This window comes from Nyctereutes procyonoides, unplaced genomic scaffold, assembly GCF_905146905.1.
Source record: "Nyctereutes procyonoides isolate TBG_1078 unplaced genomic scaffold, NYPRO_anot_genome, whole genome shotgun sequence".
Lineage (NCBI taxonomy): Eukaryota > Metazoa > Chordata > Mammalia > Carnivora > Canidae > Nyctereutes > Nyctereutes procyonoides.
The window spans coordinates 6,556,295-6,572,971 of record NW_026575159.1 but is presented as its reverse complement, the minus strand read 5'-3'; the positions used below and the strand labels follow the sequence as shown (position 1 = coordinate 6,572,971).

Genomic DNA, 16,677 nt, shown 5'->3' with positions numbered 1-16,677 from the left:
TAAAATTTTTTTGCCTTATAAACGCTGAGGCAGAAGGTAGGAACCTATCAACGGTATGGGTAACAAATCTTAATCTTTTTCTCCAGGTTCGTTAAAATATCAAAACTGTCTGGAGGGACCTAAGCTGTATGCCAAAGCTCAGGTATTTTGAATGAGATATAATTTTTGTTTTTTGATTTTCATGTTTGAGATTACATAAAAGAGAAAGACCATTAGAGAAAATAAGTGACACAAATTTGTTTGCTAAGTTGCAGTAACTGGGAATGTTTTCATGTTTCCCTGGGTGCATTTTATAACTAATTTCTGTAGGGGTGTCCAGCTGGCTCAGGCAATAGAGATTGTGACCCTTGATCTTGGGGTCATGTTGGGTAATAGAGATTACATATATATATATATATATATAGATAGATAGATAGATAGATAGATATAGATATATAGATATATAGATATATAGATATATCTATATATATGTATATATATGAATTTGTACATATATGTGTGTATATATATATATATATATTTGTATATATATGAATTTGTGCAGCTGTTTCAAAAAGACCACAGGCCTTGGACATGGATAAGGGGAATTCTAAATTGGATATCTCAAAGACCTTAATCCTCATCAACAGTATAAAACAAGAAATATATATATTGAGTACCAGGATTAATGAATAAAATTACAATTTACAGTCCAGAATTTGGAGGAGCCAGAAATGATCTAATCTAGTATTTATGATTTTTTAAAGAAGATTTTGCTTATTTATTTATTCTTAGAGACACAGGCAGAGGGAGAAGCAGGCTCCATGCAGGGTGCCGGACATGGGACTTGATTCCAGGTCTCCAGGATCACACCCCAGGCTGCAGGCGGTGCTAAACCACTGCGCCACAGGGGCTGCCCATGTTTATGATTTATTTGTCTAAATGACACCAGGAAATAACCTATGGCTATTAAAAAACTAAATGAGGATACACCATCTCAGTAGGACATCTGATATCACATTTATTTTGAAAAATCTCTCTACATTCCATCTTCTTTGATAGGAAGTCAATGATCTGAGAGATTCATTACCTTTAAAGCAAGGATATGTTGACTACATACAATAGTTTCACATTACTTTGGAAAAGCAAAAAAAAATTCTTATTTCCTCTTTGTTGTTGTTGTTTTGTTTTTTAGCCCAGAATATATAAATCTATCAACAGTTTCATAACCTTAAAAATCATAATATAAATAAGTGGACTTGGACGTTGTTTTCTGGGAAACAGAATCTGAGACAGGAGTTTATGTCCAGGAGATTAACTGGGAAGTGCTTTTTGATGTACATCATAGAGAAATGAAAAAAGCGAAAGTGATAGAACAAGAACTTGAAGTGATATTTCGTTATAACAACAGTCTCAGCTCACCAAACTCAGATATCTGTGATGGGGATGGCCCTGCAAACTTGTCCCATATTGATGCAAGGGAACTTGGCCTACCTTTCTTGCACTGCCTAGTCTTTTGGATAAGAGGTATGACTTTGGGCAAGAAAGCTTTCTTCAGATAAGAACAATTCCTGGAGAGGTACACAGTTGACTATTGTCAGCTCCCAACACTCCTGACACCAAGGAAATGAATGATTTATTCTAATAACAGGGAAATTCTAGGAAGCCCCAAGGGCATCCAGTGTAGACTTATCCCTTGTGATCCTTGCAACCACTTACTCATATAATATGTTAGGGAAGTATATTCTCCATAATTCTGGTCAGCTGCTTTTCCTGGAGTACTTACAAGGTGACATTTAGTAGGATAAACCAAAGTTCCCACTGCTATGCCTAGTGAGTATTATATTCCTAATGGAGATGCACTGGTACAATCATGGTAGAAGATATAGGGTCTGACTATCTGCTCACATAATGTATTTGTCTCCTCCAATATTGCTTTTGAACTGGATTTTCCACATTTGCCTTACTATGGAATGCTGACTGGTTTACCCAATCTTATTACTTAAAGGATGAAACAGAGCTTATTTGATGTTCTGGTTAGGCATTTCATCTCTACCAGGACTCATTACCATACTAGGAGCTATTTTGCAGAAGATGTATAATTTTCCTCTGTAGATAGCATGGTTTTTGTCACATGTCATTATCCTATAAGGAGTTGCTGTAAACTCCATAAGTCATCTTCCTGTAGCACTAATACTTTTAATACCATAGGGTCTGCTGGATTATACGGCAAAAAGTAGTATGGACTTGCATCATGCCCTGGACATTCTGTAGTACCCTTTTCTGTTCTGATCCCCACTCAGCACTGGTAGCCTCTTGTGTCACCTTGTACATGCATTAAAATAGTATTACCAATTGTGGAACATGGTAATCCAGAACCTAAAGATGTCTATTAGAGGTTTTGCTTCCTTTTCTTATTGTGGAAGGTGTAAAATGTAATAATTAATCTGTTACTCTGGAGTAGTCATCTGAGTATATTGATAACCTATAGCGCTAGACACCTCATAGTTTTATGGTAGTACAAAGCCCCTGAATCTTTGTGAGCTTTACTATCCACTGTGTGAGATGCATGCGTCTTACCAACATTTTTAATCTACTGGTCACTTTCTGTTTATTGAGAAAGAATTAAAAGAATGTTGTTGATATAGTAGTTCAATGTATGTGAAATGCCCTCTTTCTATAGAATATATTATGGCAGAGAAGAGGCAACTGTGTGTTGTTTAGATCCCGCCTATATCCAAACTGTTTTGGTGTTAGTTCAGTTCTACTGAGAAGCAAATGCAAAGACCTAATTAAACAATGAAGAGATGTATGGTGGGAAAAGGTAGGCAGAGCCTTCAGACCATGATACAGGTTTTATAACTGTGAAAAGAGGAAGAAATGAGGATTGGAAAGAAGATTCTCAGACTGCAGTGAAGTTCTCAAAAATTGTTGGCCAATTAGATGGAAAGGCCCAGAGGGGAAAATGCCATTAGTGGAGTACCACACTGGGCAGAAATGACCCAGTAGTCCCCTGTCATCTTCACTTCTTGTCTGTGAGCAGGCCAGAAAGAATGAAGCTTTGTCTTGAGCACCGCATGGGCATCTAGTTGTGTGGCAGCTAGAGAGTGTCTACCAACTACTCCACTCACAAAAATTCTCTTCAAAGTAAAAACAAACAACAAAACAAACAAATCCCAAAACAGAGGAACACAAAGAAGTTTGGGAGATTCTGGATACTGAATCACTGGTGTTTGCCTATGTCCAAACTCAATTTAATTGTAAACATTAAATGTGTGCGGTTTTTAGCATATCAATTATACCTCAATAAAGCTTTTTCGTTTGTTTGTTTTAATAAAGCAAATGCATCCTAGCAGCACAGCTCTACGGCTGCCAAGGTCTACTCCTGTTAAGTTTTATATGGATAGATGGATTGTTTTTTAAAACAAAGCATGTGGAGGGTGCCTGGTAGTTCAGTGGGTTAAGAATCTGATTCTTGATTTTGGCTTGGGTTGTGATCTCAGAGTAATGAGATCTAGCATTGTGATGGGCTCCACACTCAGCTCCGTGGGGAGTCTGTTTTTTTTTTTTTTTTCTCTCTCTCTCTCTCTCTGCCTTTGTCCCTCCCCCACCTCGCACATATGCACATGCACGCTCTCTCTCTCAAAATAAAATATTTAAAAAAATAAGTAAGATAAAATAAAGCATGCAGTTTCTGGCTGAGGCATCAGAATTACCTGTAGCAAAGCAGCATCATTTCCCCTTACCCCAATCTCTCTGGGGCAATACAATGAAGGCAGTTGTCAGCTGCACATACAGGGGGATGTACTACTGAAGAGGAACACTGATGTAATACATTTGGGAGTTTATAGAGGAATTGCTGCACAGCTGCCACTCTCTTCTCCGGAGAAAGGGAGAAAATCCTCAAATCTTCTATGAGAGAGGTGTCTGGGATTTTACAGTTTTTTGGAATATAAACTAATGGCTTGGGCTTTAATTCTTCATTGGACTGTAAACACATAGCTCAGAAGAGGTAAACCAATAAATCTCTCAGAGGTATTTTACTCTTAGGGTTACTACTAAACAATTCTTTAACCTAGATTGTCTGTATTTTTTGCTCCAAAAGCCCTGAACATTCAGAAGCATTAAAATACCTTCTCTACAATTTCATAGCACCATGTGCTATACAAATCACTTTTCTACACATATATGGGAAGCAGCTTTTCTATGGCTCTCATGGGCCTCACTTCCTCAGTTAAAATTTGGAAGAAGGTTAGTGACATGCAGGCCCAGTTCTGCAGTTGTTTTCAGAGCCACAACTAGTTCCCATCATCTTCCTCTTCTATTATTTATTCTAAATCCTCATTCTCCATTATCACTATCACTTACACTTAAACTCTCATTCCTAAATGATACAGGCTCTTATTAACTTTACTCTTCTCAGGGTTGAAATGTTGCACATATATATTCAGTTACAATCAGGCAAGAAAAAATGCTAAGGGATGCAGAAGTGGATCACCAGGGTTACACACCCTTCCTTCCTGCCCTCATCATATAAAAGCATCCCAAACTTCTTAGAGCTGATCAGGAATAGGAACCCTTGCCACATCAGTGACTTCTTTTCTTACTTCCTGGTGCCACAGAGAAGCTGCCTTACACAGGAGAGGGCTTTTACGTGGAAGGGAATTCTTAATCCAACCTTACATTCCACCACTCTTGATTCAGTATCTTCAGGATCCAACCATATACACAGCATCCCATCTTCTGCTAACACATACTTGTTAACTAAAATCTGTAGCTCATTAATAGTATAGTCTGTTCCTTTTTTACTATGCCTACCTCTTTCCATGTCAGATACTGCTATGAATTAATTCTGTAGTAAGCTAAGGAATGACAACCCAAAACTATCAAGTCTTTAATGCTTGAGAACTAATGTTATCCTATGAGGAAAAAGGGCCTTTGAGATGAGATTAAGGTAAGGATATTTAAATGGGAAGATTATCCTGGATTATCAGTGTGGGCACTACATACAGTCACAGGCATCTTTATATAAAAGAGATAGGAGGGGCAGGAGAGGCTAGGTAGGGATTGATAGGAGGCTATGTGATCAGGCTCATGCTGGGAGACTGTGAAACCAGGCTCACAGAAATCCCAGACGTGGAGAAATGTTATGGATGAAATACTAACCAGAGAGAAGGGAACACCTTGTATGGTCTCATGATATTTACATGAACCCTTGTTTAGTCTCATGATAGTTAAAAGTCCACCATGTTTATTCTAAATATAGACATGATATTTACAAGTCCACCATGATATTGACAAGAAAGTTCCCTGGTCAGTTTCCTATAAAAGAGTACCATGAAAGACCTCATTGGCAATCTATTCTGGACTCCTCTCACTCTAGAGAGGTGCTTTTCTTTCCCATTCTTTTCTTTTTTTAAGATTTTATTTATTTATTCATGAGAGACACAGAAAGAGAGAGAGACAGAGACACAGACAGAAGGAGAAGTAGATTCCATGCAGCGAGCCTGATGTGGGACTTGATCCTGGGACTCCAGGATCATGCCCTGGGCAGAAAGCAGACACTAAACAGCTGAGCCACCCAGGTATCCCCTCTTTCCCATTCTTAATAAACACTTAATAAACTTTCACTTCACCCTTTTGTGTCTACAGGATTCATTCTTTGATTCTGAGAGACAAAAACTGTGCAATCCTGCAACATTATGACCAAACCAAGGAATGTAGGTAGCACTAGAAGCGGAAAGAGGCAAGGAATGATTCTTTTCTAGACCCCCTTGAATGAACACATCCCTGATTGCACTTTATCTCCTAGTAATACTGCTTTTGGACTTTGAAAGAGTAAATTTTTATTGTTTGAAGCACCTAGGTGATTTGTTGCAGCAGCCACAGGAAATGATTAACAATGCTAATTAAATTTGTGGCCAGGAGGAAATAGGCAGTTAGATGATGAGGGGAGCACATGTTTCCTACAAGGAAGACACCTCTGTATTTTCTTCAACCAAGAGGTGAATTCTGAGTTTTGGCACAAAGACACAAAGGGATAATTTTCCAAGTGCAAAGCTGTCAGAAGAATCTGATGTTTGAAGACTTCTGAGTGTGCATTTACAAAGAAAACTCCATAGGAAGTCTCAGAGTCCTTAATCTTTCCTTTCAGAGCCCTGACCTTAGTGTAACATATTGCTGGGATTGAGAATACAACTTTCTCAGGAGTTCTGCTTCTTTCATAATTAGGTTATAGCCCTGATCCTACGTATTTTCTCATTTTCTGCAGGAAATGAGAGTCCCTGTACATGCTGCCAATGTAGCCATATGCCTTTCACATTTAGCTTTTAATTGAGGATTGATCATCCTCAGCCTTTCCAAGGCATCAATTGAACTCAGCAGCCATCTATTGGAAGTAAAAAACAAAACAACAAAAAACAACAAAAAACACCTTTTTTAAGTCTCTGCCACCACCATTATATCCTACATTAGCCAAAATTTCAGGTCCTTTTAAAAACAGAGTGAATATGGTTTAGAAAGTGAAGAGACTAGAAAACAGCTAGATGACTTCTGACTCTTAAGTAAATTTGTTTCAATTAGTACGTAAAACAGTCCAAAAAGACTGACAATATGATGGAAAAAAAAAAAAAAAAGAGGTTTTAAACAATTCTTTCATGTTGTGATCTCTTTGTAGGACTGAGTTTTAGATTTCTTTTTTAATTGGTTGGAAACAAGTAGTAAGGCAAGTACACACTTAGCAACATGTCCCCTGAGAGTCATCTGGTTTCTTGAAGTACTCTTTGTGCCACATAAATCTGCATAGCTAAATGGGTGTGATCAGCTAGAAAGTAGAGCCATTGGTGGGGATCTTCCTCCCTGAGGCGGAGAAGGGAGGAGGCAGGAACCAGTAAGTCTGCAAATTAGGGTAGGCATGGGGTTGGTCTGTTTGGGACGGGTTTTTTTTTTTCTCATCGACTTTGTTTTTAATAGGTTTCAAAATTCTGTGACAGTTTCTTGGTCAAGTTGTTTTCACTTAAAAAGTACTGACTTTAAAAACTAACAACCTAAAGCTGCCATAAATACATCCAGACAAACACAAACACAGACACACACAAATGGTCCATAAAACACTCTCTTTTCCTTCTGAAGGTTTTGCCAAGTATTGTTATCATTAATTGGTCTTTTACTATTAAATTTAAATGGCCAATTGGGACGAACAGTTTTGAGGCTTTTTTCTACCACTGATTAAGTCTGGGTTGTCAGGTATTATGCATAATATTTAGCCTTCTGAGTTTTCTAAGACTTGAAGTTGGGGAAGACTATTTTGTTCTTGAAAGAGCTAGAGGAGATGACATGTAAGCAATATACTACAATATTCACCAGAGCTGCCTACGTAAATGAAGTATTAAAATTATATGTTAATTATGATTACACATATGACGTTAAAACTAAATATCCATATGTATTTTATACATGTGCAAAAGCATTTGATGATTAACACATGATAGTATACCAAGGATATTAAAGTTAAAACTACTTTGACCAAGTAGAAGATGATGTATATAACTCTGAACCTAAGAAGGGAAGAAGCAATGCCCAAAGGCGTAAAAATGTAATGGATTTTTTTGTAAATGTGAGCATGGGAAATATAAGACCATATAATCATTTAAATAAAAGACATATTACATTGTTTTCAATGCTTATAAATGCTAACAAAAATATGAAATATTATTTAGACAAAATATGAAATATGAGCAATGGCAAAATATTGTACTTCCTCTCTACTAGATTAATTTTTTGCATCTATCTTAATTGCTTTTGTATGTCTGTGTTATCTCAAGCTAAAAAAATAAAAAAAAATAATGGTACTGTTATAAAATGCACTTAACTCCCTTATCAATTCACTTCCTATTTATACTTATGATAGTTACATCTTTAGATCAATTGATAGCCATATATTTTCATGTATTTTTGATCTGGAGTATAATATTGTACCTTGTGAGGATTGTAACTCAAATTAAGATAAATATAGCAGTTGCCAGATAATCACAATGTTCTTATTGTCTCCCAAGCAGAGTTTGTCTTACATAGACCACTGTGAATCTTTGGTCTCTTTTTCTTGTTCGAACAAACTGTATGTTTTAATTGACATATTTATCTGAATGATAAATGTTTACATCTTTTTCCACTGAGGACATGTTTTAATGAATCATCCTATAGAGACTGGGAATTTCAATAGCAGTCTATGGTAAAATATATATTTGCCTTTGATCTACAAATCCTCAGAAAGTGAGAACAAAAAATGGACAATCCTAAAATTAACTCAGATATTATATATTTATATATGTTTCATTCAACTGACTAAGGTTACTCTCTATACCTCTGTAAGAATTACAGCCAAAAACACTATGGGCACCTTAATTCATGCTATTCTATGTTGACGGAAGGACACAGTTGCTGACTAGAGGTTTATAGCATTTGTCTAAAGGTTTGGGACCACGGTCCTTGACAAAATAGATTAAACTGTAAACTATCTCAGTTATAAATTATTTAACTCTAGATTAAATTAAATTGACTAATCTTATTCTGGCAAAATATAACAATTGAAAAAAATGAATGGACTATAGAATTGTAAACAAATCTCCAAATAAAGCCATATATGTTATATAAATTTGTGACTAGTTAGAAAGTTTGAAAAGTTATTCTGAGGTGATGGATAAAAACACTGTGAATACTCTTAGATTTTAATGATTCTTTATTTATTTCACTGGCATTTTGAATTACCTTGTCAAATTCCCTATAGTGCCATATTGGAATTTCACATTACATTAAGTTCATGTCTTTATTTCTTTGAATAAAATGCATCATTTTATGTCTGTTTTTCTATATTTTAAGTAAATTTTATATTTTGATTAAAATAATGTTTTTCTCTATTAGATTAATCTTATTCATGTGTTTTGTTTGCTGTTATATTTTAAATTTGTTTATCTATTTTGGAAATGTAATTATTTTAATGGTTCTTGTAAAAAGCAAATGTTTTTGACTCATTACTGTAGATACTTCTACATACTTCTTAATGGCAATTGATATGGTAAGTATATTTTCTTTTTCTCTAATACTTATAACTTCAATTTTTGACATATTTTTGTTATTATTTAATTTATTTTGTTGCCTATGAGTTCAGAAACAATACTAAAGATGTGGTGTTTATGTGTACATTCTGGTCCTTAAATTTGCTGTAGAGTTGTGATAAGTAACATTTATTAGGTTAAAGATATTCTTTTAATTTTCTATGAAGCATTTTAAGTTTCAAATTAGTCTGATTATATGAAATACTTTTTTATCAAATATTTGTATCACATACTTTATGTTGATTACGTGAATTATTTTAATATATCTAGTTAAATATAATTTCAAGAATATATTAGTGTCATGAATTTTACTACCATGGCTATCAAGCAGTTTTTAACACTATGTTATAGTTGTGAATTGTATAAACATACTTGTGTTTTTATTATTTTTATAAACATACTTATTTTTTATATTGTATCATCAAAACAGCACTGATACTGGATTTCCTAATCAGATTCTCATGAATCAGAGACCGTGGTCCATAAAGCTTTTCAAATAAGTACAAGGTGAAAACAGAAGAGGCCAGAACTATCGACATATCTCCTTAGGTCTTTTCTTTCTTCATTTGATATTCACTGACCCAGATTAAGAGATACATTTCTAAGATAGGTGGGCAGTGACCATATTGGCACAGAAGCCAGGAAATGAAACATCTTCATTTTATACTCAGAGGCTAAATGGCTTATGTGACATTTTCCTGGAAGCCACACCTCATAAATTTATATATTCTAGGCTTATTTACCATTATCAATCCTAGACAAATGAGTACATACTGCTAAAAGCCAGTCACCAGATTGTTTCTTTTTTCTTTCCCACAAACCTTCCTCTGATAAAGGGATCTACAGTTAAACCATTCATAATTACAAATTATCACACATAAAGAGAATGATAAATTTTAATAAATTTTGCACAAGTGAGCCATCATATAATAGCCACCCGGGTCAAGAAATAAAACCCAGTCAGTACTCTTGAGGTGCAATAAACTCCTTTCTAATAACATTAATGGTAACCCAGAGGTAATCTCTAGTCTAATTTTTATGTTTGTTCAATCTCCTGATTTGTTTATTTTTAAAAGTTTGATTGATTTAGAGGGTGTGTGGGGGAAGGGGCAAAAGGATTGAGAGAAAGAAGCAGACCCCATTGAGCAGGGAGCCCCAACACAGGGCTCTTGATCAAACAACCCTGAGATCATGACCTGAGCTGAAACCAAGAATCAGAAGCTTAACTGATTGAGCCATGTAGGTGCTCCTTATCTTATATATTTTTTATGTTACACTGTCTGGATACTCCTTTCCCCTCACTGTCACTCACTAGGTTATCTACTTCTGTTTGTTTGGATTTTTATTTTTTTAATATTTTATTTATTTATTCATGAGAGACACAGAGAGAGAGAGAGAGAGAGAGAGAGGCAGAGACACAGGCAGAGGCAGAGGCAGAGGCAGAGGCAGAGGGAGAAGCAGGCTCCCTGCAGGGAGTCTGAACTGGGACTTGATCCCGGGTCTCCAGGATCAGGCCCTGGACTGAAGGTGGCGCTAAACCACTGAGCCACCCAGGCTGCCCCTTTTGTTTGGATTTTTAAATAAAAGTATGAGCTGAATTTTCATAAGCCTGTTGGCAGTTTGTTTCTTTTGAGAAATGTTATTCTGGTTCTTTGCTCATTTTTAAATTGGATTATTCATTTATGTATTTTTACTATTGAGTTTTAAGAGTTCCTTACATATTTTGGATATTAACTTCTTATCAGATGAGTGGTTGGCAACTATTCTTTGGGGAAAAATGTGTATTCAGATCCTTTGCCATTGGGGAAAAAAATCAGATTATTTATTTATTTATTTATTTATATGAGTAAATTATTGAGTAATATGTGTTCTTATATATTTTGGAATATTAACCCTTTATCAGATGTATGATTTGCAGATATTTTCTCCCATTCAGTAGGTTGCTTTTTCATTCTGTTGTTTCTTTTGCTGTACAGAAGGTTAATAGTTTGATATGGTCCCCATTATTTATCTTTGCTTTGTTGCTTGTGCATTTGATGTCATACCTAAGAAATCATTGCCAAGACCAATGTCAAGGAGATTTTCCCCCTATGTTTTCTTCTTGTAGTTTACTGTTTCAAGTCTTACACTTAAGTCTTTAATCAATTTGTTATAGAGTGCCATAAGATTGTGAATAGCTGCTATTAAGTAAAAAAATTTGCATGTGTTAGGTCCATTTCGTCTATAAGTGCTATTCCAGTCATCTATTTCACTATTGATTTTTCTCTCTGGACACCACACATACATATAATCCACTATTGTAAGTGGGTTATAGAAATTCCATACTATTATCATATTTCTGTCAATTTCTGCCTTGAGTTCTGTCTATATTTGCTTTATAAATTTAGGTACTCTGAAGTTTGATGGGTGTATATTTATCATTATTATATCTTCTGGTTTAATTGACCCTTTATCAGCATATAATGACATTCTTTGTCTCTACACTTAGATTTAAAGTCCATTTTTTCTAAAATAAGCATAAGCACTGTTGGTTTCTCTTTGAAGTATCTTTTATCTTCACTTCTCATCCTATTTGTGTCTTTAATTATAAAGTAAGTCTTCTGCAGATGGGATGTTGTTGGATCTTAGTTTTGTTTTTATTTTTGGAAGTTTTAGATCGACAGCAAAAGTGAGCAGAAAATATAGAGAGTTTCCATAAATCTCCCGTTCTCACACATGTACAACCTCCCCAATATCAGTATTCCCCCACCAGAGTGGTGCATTTATTACAAGTGATGAACTTACATTGACACATCATTGTCACACAAACCCAGAGTTTACATTTAATTTTGGTGTTGTACATTCTTGGTGTGTATTTGGACAAATACCTCATTATGGTATCACACAGAGTATTTTTACTGCCGCCAAATCCTCTATGACCCATCTATTCACCCCCAGCCTCATCAACCTTTAGCAATCACTTACTTTTTTACTGTCTCCGTTGTTTAACTTATTGTTAGGACTTAGTGGAGACTTTTTAGCTCCTTTCAGGTGGAACTGGTGAAAGTACATCTTGTTTTTGTATCCATTCAGACACTGTACTTTTTGTTTGGTGAGTTTGATTCATTTACATTAAAGTACTTTTGCATAAGTGAGGACTATTGGCATTTCGTTAATTGGTTCTGTTTATCTTGCATTTCTTTTGTCCTTCTCCTCTCCTACTTTCTTTTTGTTTCTTTTTTATATTGTGTATCACTAAGAAAATTTTATCTATTAACTTTACATTAGAGCATAAAGTGACTTATGCATCACCTTTATAGCATTACTTAAACTGTCTATGCCTATATATTTGTCTTTACAGTAATGTTTTTATATGTTTTTGTGGTAACATGTTTTCAATTTGAAGACCTTAAGTATTTCTTATAAGACAGGTCTTATGATAGACTCCCTCAATTTTTGTCTGAGAAAGATTTTCTCTTTTCCTCTTCTTCTTCTTTTTATTTTATTATTTATTTATTTACTTACTTACTTACTTACTTACTTACTTACTTATTTATTGAGAGAAAAGAGCACAAGCATGGAGGAGGAGCAGAGGAAGAGGGAGAAGAAGCAGATTCCCCACTGAGCAGAGAACTGGACTCCATCCTAGGACCCTGAGATTATGACCTGAGCCAAAGGCAGATGTTTAACTGACTGAGCCACCCAATTTTCTTCCATTTTTAAAGGAATTTCATTGGTATAGATTTCTTATTTGGTAGTTGTTTTATTACTTTGAATATATCATCCCATTCTTTCTTGGCCTGCAATGTTTCTTCTGAGAAATCTGTCAATCTTATGAGCTATTCTTATACAGGGAAAAAACACTTTTCTCTTGGTATTGTCAAAATTTTCTCTTTGTCCTTGACTTTAAACAATTTGATTACAATGTGTCTTACTGTAGTCTTCTTTGGGCTGAAAGTATGTGGCTATATTATATGCCATGGAGAGAGAGGGTTGGAGTAGGAAGAGGAGTAGTGTATAAAGTGGTAATTCCATTACCTCAAACTTATTTGGGTAAGTTATTTCCATAAAGACTTGACAGGTTAAAGTATGCTTATAGCAGTTGGGAACACTTAGACCTGCTGCCTCCTGTCACATGCTAGAAAGTAAATCAAACTATGGCAATAGCATGAAAGGATTTGTCTGGAAGCAAATGCATTTTCTTTGATGGTAGAAATGATAGAAAAATAGCTACATTTTTATTGATTTGAACTTAAAGAGTTTACAGCAACAAAACTAAGTGTGTTAAATAAATTACACTTTTAACATTTTTAAATATCCTATATTAGCATATTGCTATAAACTGAAGCTTTATTTTTTTAAGATTTTATTTATTTATGAGAGAGAGAGAGAGAGAGAGAGAGAGAGAGAGAGAGAGAGAAGCAGGCTCCATGCAAAGAGCCCAATGTGGGACCTGATCCCGGAATCCCGGGATCATGCCCTGAGCCGAAGACAGACACCCAACTGCTGAGCCACCCGGCATCCCTAAACTGAAGCTTTAAGTTCCTTTATAAATATATTTGTAACTAATCTCTAGTTTGAATCACATGAAATTGGTTCATATTTGATGTTTTCTTTAATGAAATTTTACCAAAAATTCATTGTAGTATACCTCCCACTCTCTCTTACTGCTGATGTATTTATCCTAAAAACAACAAACAAAACAAAAAAGAATACAGAAAGCAGAAAAAAGTAAAAACAATACACATTGCAGGGTCCAAACTTGAGAAATCTACACAATGATTTATTCATGGTGTCTATATTATGATTCCTGATTTTCTGCTGATAGGCTACCCAGGGAAATGAAACTATTAACTGAAAGATTTTGAAAGTGAAAAATTGTGTCCCCAAAATTTATTTTATTTCTTTATTATTATACATCTCTCAGAAAAAAATTCTTAGTAACAAAGGATCTATTAATAGCTCTATCTTATAAGTGTAGACTCTTCTTTAAATTTGAATTGTGGAGATTATATTCTTGTCATAGCCTGTTTAATTTGTGATCAGATTAATGCTATTTAAGTCAATGTTTTAAAGAAAAACAATTATTAATTTAATAAAATATTTGCCTTGTCCTTGAATACTTAGAAATAATGTAGTTTCTAATAACAGTAATAGGAGCTGAATATTATATGCATGTTATCATTGCATCATTTTATTTTGATTAATATAAAGATATTTCAATTTACAAATGATAACTTCAGTGATGCTTAATCCAGTAGTTTTTAAAAGCTCATTTATTTTTGACCCACTTTGTGCTATAAATTGAAAAAGGTTGTAATAATAAAAATTACTGTTGGAAACAAGATTTCATCAGCTTTTATTAGAAACCCTTTGATAATAACTGATTTTAGAGACGGTATGTTTCCTTCATTTTAGAGATTGTTAAGACAATTCCCTCTGATGATACTAAAACATTTTTAGGAAATAATGTGAAAATAGTGAAAGTACATCTAATGCTTTTATTGTAGCCTCAAGCTGTTCTATGAATATATAAATTGCCATTATTTTGTGGTGTTCTGTGATTAGAGAAAAAAAGGTGACTTAAGTGTATTGCTTCATAATATCTAGTTGCCAATGACATACATTGATAAAAAAGAATCAGGCTAACTTGAAATGAGCTGTAATGTTCTAAGAAATCGTACCTCTTTATTCCCTGCCCCACGGTGAGCTACCTCACAAAGGTGCGGGCCTGCAGGGGCTTCAGCCTGGAGGAGCTCCGGGTGGCCGGCTTCACAGGGAGGTGGCGCGGACCACTGGCATCTCGGTGGAGTGAGTCCCTGCAGGCCAACGTGCAGCGGCTCAAGGAAAACCGCTCCAAGCTCATCCTCTTCCCCAGGAAGCCTTCGGCCCCCAAGAAGGGCGACAGCTCAGCTGAAGAACTCAAACTGGCAACACAGCTCACAGGACCAGTCATGCCCATACGGAATGAATGTCTACAAGAAGGAGAAGGCCAGAGTCATCACAGAAGAGGAGAAGAACTTCAAGGCATTTGCCAGCCTCAGCATGGCCCATGCCAATGCCCAGCTCTTTGGCATCTGGGCAAAAAGGGCCAAGGAAGGTGCAGAACAGGATGTTGAAAAGAAAAAATAAAGCGCTATTGGCAACTCCTAAAAAAAAAAAAAAGTTTATTGTAAAAATAGATGGATTTCAGCTTCCAAGGGTTTCCATTCTCAAAGTTATTCAAAGGATATTTTGTAGAGTCAACTCTTTAAGTTATTACATTTGTATTAACCTTATTTGGAAATAATTGTTTCAGTAGTATCAATTGAATACCAATCAAAGCACTCTTTTCCCTCAAAACTGAGCATAATTTTATTTTTATAGATAAGAATATAATTTAAGAGTCTACCATTTAGTGGTTAACCTAAAGAAATTCTCAAACATCATGTCTGTTAATGCTTGAAGCAGCTTCTTCATGTTCTTAACGGTATCTCTAGATGAGCAGAAGTTTCAAATTTTGATGAAATTCATCACTTTCATTTTTTGGTTGTTCTTTTGACCTCCCTAAGAAATATTTCTTACTGAATGTTACAAAGGTATTTATTTTTTAATTTTAGGTCTTTTCAACATAATCTGGTTGGTTTAAGTCCTTCTATTTATATATAAAGTTTGAAATTAGATGGTTGATTTCTACAAGCTGCTTGGATTTTGATCAGGATACATTTGCAATTACCAATCATTTTAGTGATAATTAGCATTATAACAATACAAAATCTTCTAATGTATGAGTATGATATGTCTCTACATTTTCAAAGCCTTTTGATTTTCTTTACTCCATAAAGTATGATAGTCTCCAGTGTAGTGGTCTGTCTTCAGTAAAAGATATTCCAAAGTAATTGATGTTTTAAAAATCTTATTGAAAATTGCACTTTAATAAAACACGCTTTTTCAGTTTTTCTTGCTAGTTTGCTAGCTTATAGAAACAACATTGATATTTTATTCTTAGGGGGATCCCTGGGTGGCTCAGTGGTTTAGCGCCTGCCTTCTGCCCAGGGCATGATCCTGGAGTCACGGAATCAAGTCCCGCATCAGGCTCCCTGCATGGAGCCTGCTTCTCCCTCTGTCTGGGTCTCTGCCTCTCTCTCTCTGTCTCTCTCTCTCGTCTCTCATGAATAAATAAATAAATAAAATAAAATAAAATAAATAAAATAAATAAAATAAATAATTTTTTTTTAAAATGATATTTTATTCTTAGACTTTGGTAAATTCACTTATTAGGTTTCTTAGGATTTTTCCAAACAGACATATTATCTGCATGTAAAATAGTTTTACTTATTCCTTCTCTATCATTATGCTTTTTATTTCATTTTCTTTTTTTAAATTTTTATTTATTTATGATAGTCACAGAGAGAGAGAGAGGGGCAGAGACACAGGCAGAGGGAGAAGCAGGCTCCATGCACCGGGAGCCCGACGTGGGATTCGATCCCGGGTCTCCAGGATCACGCCCTGGGCCAAAGGCAGGCGCCAAACCGCTGCGCCACCCAGGGATCCCTTTATTTCATTTTCTTAGATTATTCCACAATTTATGCCCTCTGCTGTAATAATGAATAGAAATATTAAGATG

At 35.2% G+C, this 16,677-nt stretch overlaps 1 pseudogene; it reads left to right on the top strand.

Moving 5' to 3' along the window:
• The first annotated feature begins 1,331 nt into the window (after positions 1-1,331).
• Positions 1,332-15,235, top strand: LOC129502381 (60S ribosomal protein L13-like; annotated as a pseudogene).
• The last annotated feature ends 1,442 nt before the right edge of the window (positions 15,236-16,677 follow it).